Source organism: Manacus candei, unplaced genomic scaffold (assembly GCF_025592945.1).
Source record: "Manacus candei isolate 608988 ecotype Guabito, Panama unplaced genomic scaffold, ASM2559294v1 h1tg000017l, whole genome shotgun sequence".
In the NCBI taxonomy this organism is placed as follows: domain Eukaryota; kingdom Metazoa; phylum Chordata; class Aves; order Passeriformes; family Pipridae; genus Manacus; species Manacus candei.
Window position 1 is genome coordinate 11,077,741 of NW_026138065.1, and position 15,396 is coordinate 11,093,136.

Here is a 15,396-nt window from a genome sequence, read left to right on the forward strand (position 1 = left end):
TCCATGTCTCATATTCACCAGGTACCAAATGACACTTGAACTCTCCTGGCTAACTCTGCCTCTCTGTGTCACGCCAGCTGCCATGAGACAGGTATAGATCCAATTTCACCCTTTAACCACGTTTTAATAGGCCACACCAGGTCACTCAAGCTTCTTTGAACACAATAAATTTCCACTGAGCAGGATTCACTGAAGTGATTTCACTCTCTGAAGGGTCACAGAAGATGCCAAGCTACTGTAAAACAGAGCCTGAGGTAGTGCTCATAACCACACTGCACCCAGAGGGTCCTAATCTGAGTGAGAACAGTCCCTCTTGCGATGGGCTTCAGATATGTGAAATATTATATTTATATATATGTATGTATATATAAAGATATATATATATTTATTTTAAAAGACAATCTTTGCCATCTGTGTGAACAGCTGTTGGGAAATCTTGTGACTTCTAAATAGTATACTTATGCAATATCTAGTTACATCTAGTAGGGAAATGCAGAGAATTGGTGCAGTGTCCAGTCACATCCCATCCTTCCCCTGCTACATGGAGAAACTTTGGAGGTTCCTCTCTTTCTATTCCTGTACCTTGGTCTTTGCAAGTGGTCTGGTGGCAAAAAACTGTCTGCAAGAGAAGGAAGCAGCTCTGCTCGGACACTGTGCATTTGCCTACAGATGAGGTACCATGCCTCTCCTGCTGCAAGAGGAGATGAAAACATGCACTCATCTAGTATGATCATCCCTCAAAAATTCGGTTTGTGTCAAATAGCAAGCCTCAGAGCAAGCCAGCATGGGCAAGGCCCCCAGATGATGATAGATGGCATTTTTTTTGCCATGAAAGCAATGAGAAAACAAGCAGCCAAAAGCCAACAAGTCTCTGCTGAATCACTGATGATTGTCAGTCAGGCTAACATGGTGTCTGGATTAAGGCAAACCATCTCTTCAGAGCAGGTATGGGAACTGTCTCTGTATGTCAGCACAGCGGATGGCCCGCTAGCTCTGTATGGCAAATTCAGGCTGTGACTGCAATGCAACTGAGTAAGGTCTGCAGGGCACCAGCAAGGGGATGAATGCAAAAGTCGTGTTTGTTCTTTAAGGTGGACCCAAGGTCAGGGAATGCCAACAGGGAGCTTTGCAGTGATTTCATTTTGTGGACACTGGGTGGGAAGGCCCTCCCCCTTTTATGAATGTTTGGGAAGAACTTACAGCTGGAGCAGGATATGGGACCCTGGAGCTTCAGTGCTTTTGTGCAATGAGTGAGATGGAACTGTGCAGTTCCTGCTGCGATGAATTAGCACCAAGTAGCTAGCTGCTGTTCTGAGAAATCATTCAGATGTACTGAGGTGTAAACAATCTCTTCCTGAAGGAGAAGCCAGGAAAGAAGCTAGGTGTCTAGTCTTGTTCTTCCCTCATCATTAGGACTGACCTATAGAGGGATCTGAAAGCAAGCTGAGAGTGGCTCAATTGAGATAAGGCACTTGTGAGGCTTATGAGAAAGGCAAGTATTAGACAGACACAGCAAGTGCTGTGTGTTGTGGGTACCTGCCTGCCTCCTGCATATATAATTATATTTATTTAGATTTGTTAGTATCCATTGCTGTAGGGAAAGCAACCCTATCTGAATGCTCAGTCATCACCTGCTGCAGGGAAAGGGTACACTCAAGAGGAATTTGAAGGGAGTTCTGGCTGCCAAGGAAAGATGAAAGGATTTTAGGAAGAGAGGTTGTGAAAACAAGTAGTACTGGAGAGCTTATCCGTGCATAAATGAGATGGAGATTGAAGTGATGGAGAGTCCTCATTGCTTCCTTAAAAACTCAAGGACAAAATAAAAAGATTGTCTGAACAGGGTGTAAGGCAGGAAACAAGATCTTGTAAAACTATTAGCGGTCAGGGAGGGAAGGAAAAATGTCAATGTGTGCAAATCAACTTTGATTTGATGCCCACTCCAATGTCCTGCTGCAGAGGGATAAGCTTACAACCCTCCCCCCAAAAAAGAAATGGAGCATGCTCCCAGCTCTCTGGGTCCATGCCAAACTGTGAAGTTCACTTTCAAAGGCAAAGCTGACATGGAGACATTTGACAGGACTCATGCTTCTAAATCACGTGGATGCTTTTGTAAACATTACTTCTGGGTGTACTTAATATCTCCACTATTAATCGGGTTGCGGGGAGTTAAAAGCCCATTAATGGCATTAACAAATGCTATTTAACTGGGCTGAATTGCAAATGCAAGTTTAGGCAGAGAACAAATACAATGTGACTTTGGAAGAGCAGAAAGCCAGCCAAAAAATCCCACATTTCATCTTGAAAAAAAACCTCACAAAACAAACATTAGTTAATCAACCCAAAATACACAGCCTATGAGAAGAGAGGAAAAGCCTTGGCAGATGTGATATTGAAAGAACTTGCATGTTGGTTAAAGCCAGATGTGAGGCTCAACAAATGGAAGGTGGTAGGTGGACCAACACATGGAGCAGATTTGATAAGATCTTGGTGTGCAGTGTGACCCAAGAACTGTCAACAGAATTTGGTCATGCTGGCACAAAGAGCACACAAAACAGGACAAGGAAGTTATGATCTTGCTGTGAAATCAGTGGCCTACCTAACGAGGGAGGTGGTGATAAGCTGGATGGCCTTCAAAGCAAAGCAACAGCAGGGACTGAGGGTTTGGAGAAATCATCCAAGCCTTTTTGGGTTTTTGAAGATTGCAATGGGAGAATGATTCAAACATGGTTGGCTTGGCTGGCTGTGTTTATAGGGGCATGTTAATACCTGTTCACACTTACTGGTTTCTGAGCAGCCAGGACAACGAATCTTTAACACTGTGCTTCCTTGTATGTAAAAGTATAAAATGGGTAGGAAATTTGGTAAGGGAAAATGTACCCTGAATAGTGTGGGGAAAAATTAAAAGTGAAATACACCAGAATGTGAATATTTCTCTAGGCTCTTTGCCTGGGGCTTTCAAAAGCAGGTAGTAGAATGTATTCTATAAGTCCAGTTCTATACTGCTGCAGATCACAAATGGATAATGAAGTAATTATTTTCAAAATGTGTTAACTGCATAGTATTTGAGCTAGATGGGCACTTATTTTTATATTATCAGTGTCCTTATTACCTCTTAATAATTACATTAAAAGCACTGAGGTTGAAAACATGAAATGCTCAGAAATAAGAAATGTTAAAGTCCTGATTGCTTTTCATACTTTAATTTAAACTTCTATATGTATCTGCATTGTGTCATAGTCACAGGATTATCACTTTATAGGACAGATCATCACCATCCTCTCTGGGTAACTGCTCAGAATTTCTTCTTACTCTCATTACTTGACCTCAGGCCTTATTTACTAAACACCACTTGAGCTCTGCCTAGAACACAAACTGATTACATTTCCTCATGGGCTTTCCTGTGACACTTTCACTCTAAATCTGAGCAGTTCAGAAACACGAACAGATTTCCCCCTTACTGCAACCCTTATGAAAAGAGGAAGAAGATAGTACTGCTATCATTTTACCAAAGTGGAATGAGGATAAAGACAGTAGAGTTATGACCACTAACTCTTACAACTACACATTTTGCTTTTTTGGAATTCCTTTTTTTCTGTCTGTGTGTGCTGTACATGTTTAGATGTTGGCAAGTTACTTAAATCTGCAGAGAATTTACCCTCCAAGTGACTCTTGTGAAAGACAAAGTTGCAGATATATAACAAAACCAATTGTTTTCTGTGAATGTGAGAACTGGGCACCTACTGGGAGAAAAGAACAGGAACAAGAAAAATAAAAAAGTGTTGTGAGGACCAGGGAGGAGAGCAGGGAGGGACGATGGTATGTGGACAAGAACATCTACTGTTGTGGAATGTTCCTGAATAAATAAAATGAACACTTGAGAACCTCTTCAACCAGGACATGGAGCAGAGATGACAGAAGACAGGTGAGCTAAGTAGTCCCTTGTTAATACGCTACTTAGCAGTTTTTGATACTGAAGCCACCAAAAGGGAATCACTGGCAAACCTATGAAGTCCTGCTATTAACAATTTCTAGGGGCAAAACACATTCCTTGGCTGAAGAGTGGGAATGTGGGGCAGGGAATTTCTAAGAGTGGTCAGGATTTCTTGAACCTGTAGTGCGAGGAACTCCCATAAGTTCATGTTGAAGACACAGCTCCCAGAAGCTTTGCTTGCAATGCAGAATGCTCAGCACTTTTGCCAGTCTGGCCCCAGGTGTCCACAGCTTGGCAAACAGAATGGGAGGTACTGGCCAACTTAGAAAATGCTTATTTAAGTGACTTGCCAATAGCACACAAGGGCTCAGTGGTAGGAGCAGGGCTAGGCAGTGTTCAGTTGCATTAATGATCAGATCATCTCTTCTCCCCCTCCAATCCCCTTCCTCATTTCCTACACTCCCCTTCATCTTGGCAATAAAGCATGCAGGGGTCCTGTGGGAAAAACCCAACAAAACACTGTGTGATCATGTAATTAAAGGCTGTACTATAACACACAGGCACAAAGGGGATGAATTAATGCTTTATGGAAAGCCTCCAGATTAGCATTTCCTCACTCCACTGTGCTTTAACATAATGTTGCTCAAACAGAGCTCTTCATAAGCTATTGCACAGTCTTATGGGGAGAACCGCAACAAAGTTTCAGATTCCTCTTTTACCCCTTAGAGAGTGTGCGGCGTGGAGATGAGCTGATCCTGGCACAGGCCACCAGAGAATAGGAAGATGGAGATCTGCAGCCCTCTGCCACCTGAGGTGACAGGAGGGCAGAAGCCCACCAGCCCTGCAGACGGCAGGGACGGGAGCATGCTGGGCTTGGTGTCGGAGCCTGAGCTGCCATGGGACACTGAGGTGTACAGACATAGACTCTCCAAAGGAGAAGTTTTATGGCTTTAACACTTCTACTTTAACACTTAGATTTTGTTTGATTTTTGTGTCCCCATGCAGGGACATGTGCACCTACATGGACTGCCTGGTAGCACAGAAGAGCTGGAAAAGATGGAGCATTAACCCAGGAGAGATATCCAGGAAACCTTCAGGAAAAACCAGTGCTTGGCTTGCCCCTTTTTCGGACAAAATGCATGTGTTGGCTCTTCTGAGGCTTATAAAGTGGCCAAAGAGGGGTAGGTTGCAATGAGGCTTCCAAGAGCACATCCTAGACACCAAGGCAACCCTGTGCTTGGGTGCCTGCTCTGAGACATGGGAGTCACAAACAAGAATGTTTCACCATGAGGGAAACAATGCATTTTTCTTCTCCTTATTCTCAGAAACAGCCACACCACTTTAGCAGAAGTGCAAAAACAAATGAACAAAACAAATTCAGCTTGAGGCAGGCACCCAGCATGGGGAATTGCAGGCCAGATGGTTAGTGTGACAAAGTTAGAAGCAACTGAAAACAGCCTTTTAACAAGAAGTATTAGGCAACTTCAGGGTTAGGTGATACCACCTCTACTGAATCCCCTCTTTCTCTTTTTAAAAATCCCTTTTCTAAATTCAGCACACCAGCAAATTTGTTGAAGAAGCACAATGATGGCATGAGAAAAGCTGCATGGTGTAGCTGTTGTTGTTACACCACAAATGTGTCAGAGGACACCGGACACCTTTCTACCACTTGTTCTGCTGCTGTGTCCTGCTCTCTTTTCCTCCTCTTGACCCTGTTCCCTGGACCTACTCTCTCCTCACCCACCCTGCAGCTAGTTCCTTGGTGACTCTCTCTTCCCTCTTGTGGCAGTTGCCTACAGCTTTCTGAGCCACCTCCTCTTTGCCCGTCCCAGTGCAGGCTCTGGCAGCATAAGCTTGGAGCCCAGCAAAGCTCCCTGCCTTGGCTCCCTGCCTCCCCTTCCCCTCCCCTCTGCTGTCAATGCGCCTCACTGGTCTTTTGGAAAAATCTCTGTCTTCCTAATCTACTGTAAAACAAAAGCGAGGGAGCCAAAATCTCAGCTCCTGATGATTGCTGCTGTTCTGTTGACTTTTTCCAGAGCCAAGGCTGGGTTAGACTGCTTCACATCACCCAAGGATGAGCCCGGCTTTTATTAGTGGACTGATGCCAACTTACTCCAGCAGAGAATTTGTCTTGTTGGCTTAGATTTCAGTGTGGTTGGACTGATTGGTGTCAGAGGATGAGCTGATCCCTGACTCCAAATGAATGCAGAAATAGCTATACGCAGCTCTGTATGCCCTCCTCATCCGCTTCACCTGCTTTCTGCCTCTTTCACTGAAGAAGCATGTGCACATGCAGGGAGTTTTTAGTTGTTATGTGCACTGATGCTTGCTCTATTTAGTTCTTGGAGGATTCCCCTGTCTCAGGAGATACAGCTCACAATGCTTTTACAGTGTTTGCATGAGTTCCTGCTTGTTCCACATCATCAGGTTATAAACTGGCAAGTGGAGCATATGCTCTCAACAGCATGTCTGCTGTGACTAAATCATATCCTGGGTCATCAATTCAAGGCTTACAGTGTGCTCTTCCAGTACCAGAGGGAACTGTTGTCTGCTTGCATTGTTTATAACCCTTGGGAGACTTGGGCAAATCAGGACAACCATGTGCAAGACCCAGCATTGTTTTCTTAAGCTTCACGAGCATTTGCTTTCTTACCTCCATCGCTCTCTGCATGCACTACAGGCATCTACTCAGTTGTGCAACATATTGGGTGAAGTACAACTCCTAAGTGACCACTTGAAACATCTGTGTAGAACCTGGTTGCTTTTAATAGGACCCCAAAAATGCAACCCAGATTAATATCAGTACATATTACAAATGGTTAAACTTTCTGTGTTGTCACTCTGCCTTGGCAGTGTTTGGGAAGTAATTTCACACAAGTTGTGAAAATCTTGCCATGAACTTAAAACTCAACATGTACGAGAGACTGAACTTTAAATTTATCATTTCAAGGTCAGCATCTGTAAAAATTAGGGTGCTTTTTTTCTTTCTCTTTTTCTTCTTTTTTTTTTTTTTTTTTTCAGCTGAAACTTCATTTTATTTAATTGAAACCTTTCCCCATTTGGAATTTCAGTAAGTGCATGCTAAAATTATTCTTGATGCTCAGTGACAGTTCTATCCCAGACAATTATATCATCAGTAGACACTTAAATTTTTACAGAGCATCTGTGCATGTGGACTGAAATGTTTTGGAACTTGCCCAATAAATATATCAAAGTTGCTCAACCCTGGGTTTTCCATGCCAAAGGAGATCTGAAAAACCTTATCAGTCTATCTAATCTTCTCAAGAATTTGGCTTCCACAAAGTGAGCCAAAATTTCAGTCCAAGTGGAATTTTTCTCTTTGCATGTTCGTGTTCCAGAGGCCATTTAAGGCTGAATCAAGTATGCTGTCCTCCATAATTAGAAAGGAGCAAGCTTGCTTGCATCTCCTTCTGTTTTGCAAATACTGCCACTTACTGTCATGCAGTATCCCCAGGCCTTCCACTGCAAGGCTGGAGGAATGTTTTGGATTGTCCAGATCCAAGTTTCCATGACATCTTCATCTTCATTTGGATTCCAGAAGTGCTTTGCCATGACTGGAGGTTTCACTCTCCCAGATCTTGTCCAAAAGCGTAATGAGAGACTATCTCAAACCCCATTACATTAGGGATCACAAAGAGAAATGAACTATTCCTATTTCTGTGGAAGGAGCAAGTGTTGGCTCACTGTCTCCTGAGTTTTCCTGTAACCGTAAAGTCATCTGTTGACCCTGCATTAAGTTTACTTTACCAGAAAACTATTATTTCTTTCTTTGAGTCAGTCAGCATCAGCATTTCATGGCTCAGAGTTGTCACAAAGGTCATACACTCTTTTCCTTCTTTCCTTCCTTCCTTCCTTCCTTCCTTCCTTCCTTCCTTCCTTCCTTCCTTCCTTCCTTCCTTCCTTCCTTCCTTCCTTCCTTCCTTCCTTCCTTCCCTTCCTCCCTCCCTTCCTCCCTCCCTCATTCTCTTTCATTCTGTATTCTTCTTCTCTCTCTACCCTTCACCCCTCTTCTCTCTCTCTCTTTCATTAGAAGGCAAAGTATGACTAAGGGCATCACACCCACCCCACTGGTGGACCCTCTGTTTTCTACTTCCAGCTTGATGCACAGCTCATAATCATTACAAAATGATGGGATATCTTCTGGGTGATTGTTAGGAGGAATTACATTCTGGCAGCCTGTGAAGGCATGTGGATGCTCTGATATTTGATCTTCTCTTCCTTTCTGTTTGCTATAGCCATTTCCCTTCTGTTTGTGGGGCATTTATTTCTTCAGGACAGTGTTTGTGCCTATAGCCTAGTGAATGCTCAGTCTGAGATCATCTGTTGCAGTTGTTGGAACTCCTGCTGGAAGCTGATGGACTTATTGCAGATTGACAGTCCTGTCACTACAAACAACACCTGAGGCAAAACCTTGTCCTATGTAGTTTCTATATCTCAACATGAACTCCTTGTTCTTTTTTTCTTCATTTGCTTCACTAGTTTATGAGAGAAGATTCCCAATTGATGTAAATAAGTGTATTTACTAAAGTCTCTCCTCCTTTCAGACAAGTGGCTGAAAAAGTGCTGCTGTGTCTCTTTTTCCCCATCACTGTGCAATTTACTGGCTTAATCCTCAAACCTTCCTGTGTCACTTCTAAGTTTCAAAGCCACTGTTGGAGCTTCCTATCATAGTTATGCCAGTCTGATGACAGCTATTTAACTTGTGTGACTTCTTGCTCCATAACATTGGACAGGCTGATCAAATCCTGAAAAAAAATTTCACTCTGTGAGAGAGGAACTTAATTTACAATGAAAAACTGATTTGGGGATCACTCATTTGGGAGAAAGAAAAGTAATTGGCATCTTCCTGCAATTAGGTTGATGACTTCTCCCCTTTCCTGAGCCCAGGAGAACCCAAAAGGACACTGGACACCTGCCTTTCCAGCAGGTGCCTCTTTCACCTCTCTGGCTGTGCTTGTACTGAAGTGCAGGAGGGTGTGGATGCAGCACAGAGAAGCAGAAAGACTGTCAGGACCAAAACAAAGCATTTCACTGCATTAATACATTTCTTTACCCTCTCACTCAGGGTGTGGCAGGTCAGTGTATTCCTGACAGAAACAGACACATGGCTGAGGATAAGGAGAATCTGCATGGAAGGAGGTGCACAGAGATGCCTCACAGGGAAATGTACCTCTCATACTTACTGAAACATTCATGAGATGCCTATTTTATTATACTCCCAGCTCACACAGTTCGTGAAAAACCTCCTTCACAGAGGAACAGTATAAAGACAGATGAACAAAATACAACACAGTATGGAAATGATCTGTCACCCTCATGTTGAGGCTTTTCTACTGCTTCATGCATGCAGCAAGCTGAGGGGGTAGAAGGATACACTAGTGTTAAAGGTAACACAAAGAAGTTCATATTGCCTCCTACCACTACCTATTTACCATTCTCTGAATCAACATGCCTCTTCCTTGGCTCCAAATTAAGCCACAACTTTAAACTCAGAATATTTAAAGAAACAAGGTGGGGGAAATAAGTGTCTAGGCCATTCTTCAAAAGCCCCATGTAAACACTGTGTGACCCATTCCTTGTTCTTTTCCTAACCTGGCTGAACTCTGGAAGCAAGCAATACATAGTAGAGGTTAATTAAATCCATTGCTAAGTTTAACACCCCTGGCTCCCCACCCTGTCCTAACCAGACTTTGGGGGCTGTCTGTTTTGGGCAAATATAACCTGGTTTGAATTTCAAAACATGACTTCAAGCTTCCTTTAGAGACAAAGAAAACTGATTTCTATATGCCAAAATGAGTCATTCAAGACAGGGAACCTAATTAAGGTTGCAGCAGCAGCTAATTTCCCCGCCAAAGAGAAATTTTGTGCACTAAAGAATGAAGTGCTAGTTCCGGGCAGCAGCACCAGGCACTCAGGATAATTATAATTTATATGACCCTCACTGCTGTAGCAGTTAAGTGCTTGACAAGAACCAAGGGATTTACTCTGAGGTAGGGAAAAATTTCCTTCTCTTTTACAACCAGGGAACCAGAGATGAAATGACCTGCCCCAGACTATCCAGTAGATTTGGCCAAGCTGAACTCAGGTCTCTCTAAGTGTCTCCTTAATACTTTCAATAGGAGCTTCAGACCTTTCTTTTGCTCTCATCTCTGCCCTGCCTGTAGCCCTGAGAAATTTTAATCCTGTTTTCAAGTCAGATAGTGAAGGGAAGGAGCAGCCTTCCCCTCTGCAGCAGCGCCAGGTCTCCCCAGTTCAAACCCCAGATTATTTGAGTGACAAAATTCCCAAGAAGACATAGGAAAATATTTCCCATATTTCAGAAGGTAAAGGGCTCAGTTTCCAATTCTCCAAGGATGCCAGACTGATTTAGCTGTATCACACCCCTTTTCTGCAGAACTCACATCTGACCCATACCTGTCACCCATTCAGGTGATCACCAGGATGCCAGGTACCCAAGCAGGGTTAGATTTGAGTACACTTGACATGCAAAACTACATCATGGGCTGCCCTGTCTCCTTTTTTGGCTCTCCAATGATTGTGTAATTCAAAGTTTCTCTGCAGGTCCAAGAGGGACATTAGTTCTTGCAAAAGAAGCAGAAGCATAGAGCTGAGTTATTGCTGGAGGTGGGTTAGAAATGCTTCTTTGCTCAAATGAAAATCTCTTCCTTAGGAAAGCAAAAGCCAGGCTGCAAACTTACAAAAGAAATTATTTTTCTTTCTGAAAGTGAGACATTTGTGGTCTATGCTGAAGTGGCAATACTGTCCAGAATTCCTTTGAGGCTGGCAGAGGTTGCAGAGTTTTCCTCTGGCTCTGAACTACATTTTGAGTCAAGGGAGAAAAGGTCAGATCTGTTTAGCAGTGGGGCTACAACACCTGTGAATCCAGCTTCAGGGCTGGTGCAGATTGGCTGAGAGGCTTGTGGTAGGTCTAGGGCCTTATGTCCAGCAGCTCTGGTCTAGCAGAGAAATATGTGACATGTGACCTTGGCATTGAGGCTCCTGTCAGCCAAAGAACTTGGTGCTGCCTGGGACTTTTGTCTGGGCACCAAATCCTTCTCCTGTCTTAGGGGCTTTGTTCAGTTCTGCAGGCCAACCTAGACCAGAAGCTATTGCAATAACTCTGTACGCATGACTGAACATGTTTCCCTGATAATGTCAAGCGAAAAATCCCATACTTTTCTCTTCTTTAATAAGCAATTCTTGCCTTTCCATGTCTCTGACCTGGAGCACATGTTTTTACTATCAGGTGACAGCGCTGTTAATACCATTTTTATACTTGATTTATGAAGGCAGGGCCTGAGGCCATGCAGGGTCAAGGCCCCATTACAGTAGACACTGTATGGGCTCTTAATGAGGGATAAAGTCTGTACCTCCAAGAAGATGGACAAAAGGTAGGAGGGAAAATGAAGGCATGACAGTCAAATCTGGAAGGGGGTTGATGTCTCTTGAATCCTGGAGTAACAGCCCAGATGCTGACTTTGTTGCCTCTATAAATATTCCCAAATTTCCAGCAGCTTTGCTGTGGTTCTAGCTCTGGTGCCAGAAGAGCCCAGTGTTCGGCAGCTGTTTCACCTAATGGTTCAAGCAGCAGTTACAGGACGCACAGACACAATAGTGGATTTAAGTGACACATATGAACTTGATTACGGTGTCCTAGGAGGAGAAAATCATGTCTTCTGCTGTGCTTCAGGCATCATTAAGGGGATGCTATTTTCCATCCCCTCAGGTTGGGAGTGCCTGTGTGAATATAACCACAGTGACGCATAGAACCAAACGGTGCATGGGTCCAGCAATTAAATAGAAAAATTGCTTAAATAAATAAATAAGCCTTATTAAAGACTTCAGGACAAAAGCTGATGAGCTCTGCATGGTGTCCCAGAGATTAAGACTGGCTACCTCTTACAGCTCTCATGTGGACAGGAAACCAGGGCAGACGGCAGAGCACAGCTTTCACATTTAATGGGATCTCCTTCCTCTCCAAGAGGAACAACATGATGCAAATGAACCATCCAGCATTGCCTGCAGCTCATCTGTGATCTGTCTGCACAACACCATATGGATCCTGTAAGGACTGCTGTGTGAGAAATGGTTTCTGCAAGGCATTTCAGTGGACATGAGAGCAGCCATGCTGAGCATCAGTGGAAAGCAGCTCCTCAGCTACCTCCTGTCACATAGGAGCTGTCAGGGCAATGTTGGTCTGCAAGTAATTCTTGATAAGCTGTGGGGACTGCAGTGCAAGGAAAGAGATAGGGCTAATTGCCCATCCCCAATCAAGAGTTGAAGATTGCTGTCTTTCCCCTGCCCCTTCTCCAAGAGCAACCCTAACCCCCACCCAATCCCCTTGAAAAATCTTCCCTGTGCTGTCTGTAAGAGCAGCAGACTACAGATGACCCACCTCAGTCTTTTCCTTCCTGACCGACCTGCCTCACATATCCATTTCTAGAGGGCAGAGGGAGGAAGAAAGAACAAGTCCTCTTTCACCCCATGATGTGCACATGTGTTTTCTGCTCTCTTCCTTATTGTAAACTCTCCCACTTCACTCCTTTACCAGGTCCTTAATAATTCCAATAAATGTCAGATCCAATATCACTAAATGAAATGTACACCTATTAAATGAATGAAATGGAAAAATGGCCCACTCTGACTCCTGGCCTTGAAAGTGAGCTACAACACATGTTTTTTTCCATACAATCAGATTATTTTTACCAGGTCCCTAGGAAATTTCCAGTAAAACAAACAAACTTTGAAAATGCTATGAAACCCCAAGCTCACTTTAAGGAGGAACCCTGAAACGTTCAGTTGTTGGAGCCATTTGTTTCATGTGTGATCCCAAACACTAACCAAAGGCAACATAATATGATAGGTATTTACAACACATGCATTATCTTATCAGAGCTTCAGGTACAGCTGTAAATAGCCTGTTCCAGCTGGGCAATCTGCTGAGTTAAATGGGTTCTACTTTTAGAAGCAGGAACTGGAGAACATGTCCCATTTAAGCTCAGATTCACTTGCACCCACAGGATGGAAACTCAAACAGCAGACCTCAGCTGCAGAGGAGGTCCATATTCCATGGAACATGCCTCCCTCCACCTGATGCAAAAGGCTGGGCTCACAAAGGTCATGCTCGTCATATGGGTGCTTTGTTGACAGAGTCCTGGTAGCAACTCACCAAGTGTAGAGAATTGCTGCTCCCTGGATGGGAGGCAGTTTTGCACGGTCAAACAAAGACAAAACAAAATATAAGGCTGAGGGTAGAAAGGAAAGGGATCACATTGGAAGTTGTGAGAGGAAAGGCAGCGGGCAGAGTGCTCGTGGATGGAGAAAAGGGGAAAACATGAAAAACAAGACCAGTGAAAGTGCATTTCTTAGGGAAAAAGCTTTTCTACTGCTTCCCTGGCTACAACCAGTCTGAGCAGAACATGGTGTTTACTCTTTGCGTGCTGCCACACACCATGTACGAGTTGAGAATGTCTGGGCTTCTACTCCAGGACCCCTGGGAGAAATATGTTCAGTGTCTGAAGGAAACAAATCTGTTAAATCTTGATTCAGTCAATAGGTTTTTTAACGCTTTCGAAGAGCCTGGTGAAGAGTCAGAATTGGATTGCATTGAATCTGAGCTTATCTAGAAGGAAAAGGTATTTCGAAGAAACAGAAGTAAGAAAGTTTTATCTCTGAAGCATGAGAAATCAGCAGCCCATTCCAGCATGACAGAGATTACTCTCTGGTCCTTCAGAAACATCCCAGAGGCAACTGTACAAGAGACCTACTGTCAGGAGATGTTGTTGACCATTTTTATCGGCTTGCTGGCTAAGACAGAACCTTGCTCATTAATGGCTGGTTGGCAGCCGATCTAAGAGTGAGTGACTCATGGTGACTGACCACAAGAGGACGTTATTACTGAAAGTGGGCTTGAGTTGACAATTTGCACCAGAGATTTGGGAATTTAGTGAAACCAGCACTTGGAAGTGTTAACAAGCAGTGAGCCAGTGTTAGTGAATCTACTTAAAGATTCATACCAGGGTACAAAAACCAGTGCCAGGGTAAACAGAAAGCAGAGAATGGATTAGTTTGCAATAAACATGGAAGTAATTGCAGCAGAAAACAATGAGTCCAACAAAGCAGATTCAGTAACAAGCCTTCAATAAAAGCATCCCATTTAACAAAAGTATTTGGCTTTTGGCAAAGAGCAAAAACATCCAAAACCAAAGTGCATTATTGCACATATGGCTATGTGGACAAAGACTTCAGACTGATAGGTTTGATGATGAGACAAAAACTGCAGTTCTTCATGTTTCCTTTTACACGTACCTAGTCTGGCTGGAGGAGAGGCTGCCTTTTGGTATTGGAGTGAAACAAATGCCCTCAAATTCTGAAATACCGTCAGTACCAGAGAAGACTTTCTACTTTTATAATTAAGGCAAAATGGTAATGTTAACTCATATGCAGTCACACAGGACACAAAGGGTCCATGTTGCCAAGATACGTTAGCTGTTTACAGAAGGGCAGATGCTAATCAGGACACAGAGAGTGGAGGAAGCCCAAGTCACAGAGTATAACTTCACACTTAACTGATGCAGCATCTCTTTTTAAAGACGTGGTGGGTGACCTTTAATGCTTTGAGATGGATTAAAAACAACATCAGTATACTCACTGAGGGGAATACCTTCAGTGACTGACAAACTGTATATAAGAATTGTCCAAAAAAGACAGAGAGAGATGGTAAAGTTTACCTTAATTTTGAGTATTTGCTGAGTGAATAGACACCTTGAATAGTGTGAAATGAAAAGAGCGAATAGACAGCTTGACAAAGGGACACCTGCAAAAAACAAACCAAACATCTCTCCCTCATTTTGAGATGGTCAGGGTAGTGTCAGAATTTCATAATGGTTGAAAATGGCTCATAGCTGGAGGCAGTGGTCTAATGCCTAGTGAGTAGCTGAGAAAGAGAATGGCAGAGACCTCAATAAGAAATGCAGGCAGAGCTGCTCCCCGTGAGGAGTAAGAATCTCACTAAGTAAGATTATTGTGCAAAGGGAGGAAGCAAAGATTTTTCTGGAAGGGGAAATGGGTCACCTTTGAAATGCAGGCATGTGGGAGAAAGGCATTTTAGGAGCATAGGTACCATGGGAAGTCACCTCTTGCCATTCATTTGGCTTCTTATGTAAGACAAAATGACATCACTGCAGGGACAAACAGCTGCTGTACTGTGTGACAATGTCACTTAAGTAGCTAGTGCCTGCTACCCACAGCAGACACTTGGGATTTGAACTCACAGTTGCTGGTGAATGGCCTGCATTGAGAACGCCAGTTTTCCATAATGGTCCTTAATAGGAGGTACAAAGCTGGATCTCTCCCCTGATGGATATTCTAAATGAGGGATTTTCCCTTGGTAATGATTCCTGTCTGTGGCTTGTGCCACTAAGGTCAATTGCTGAGCAGGGTGG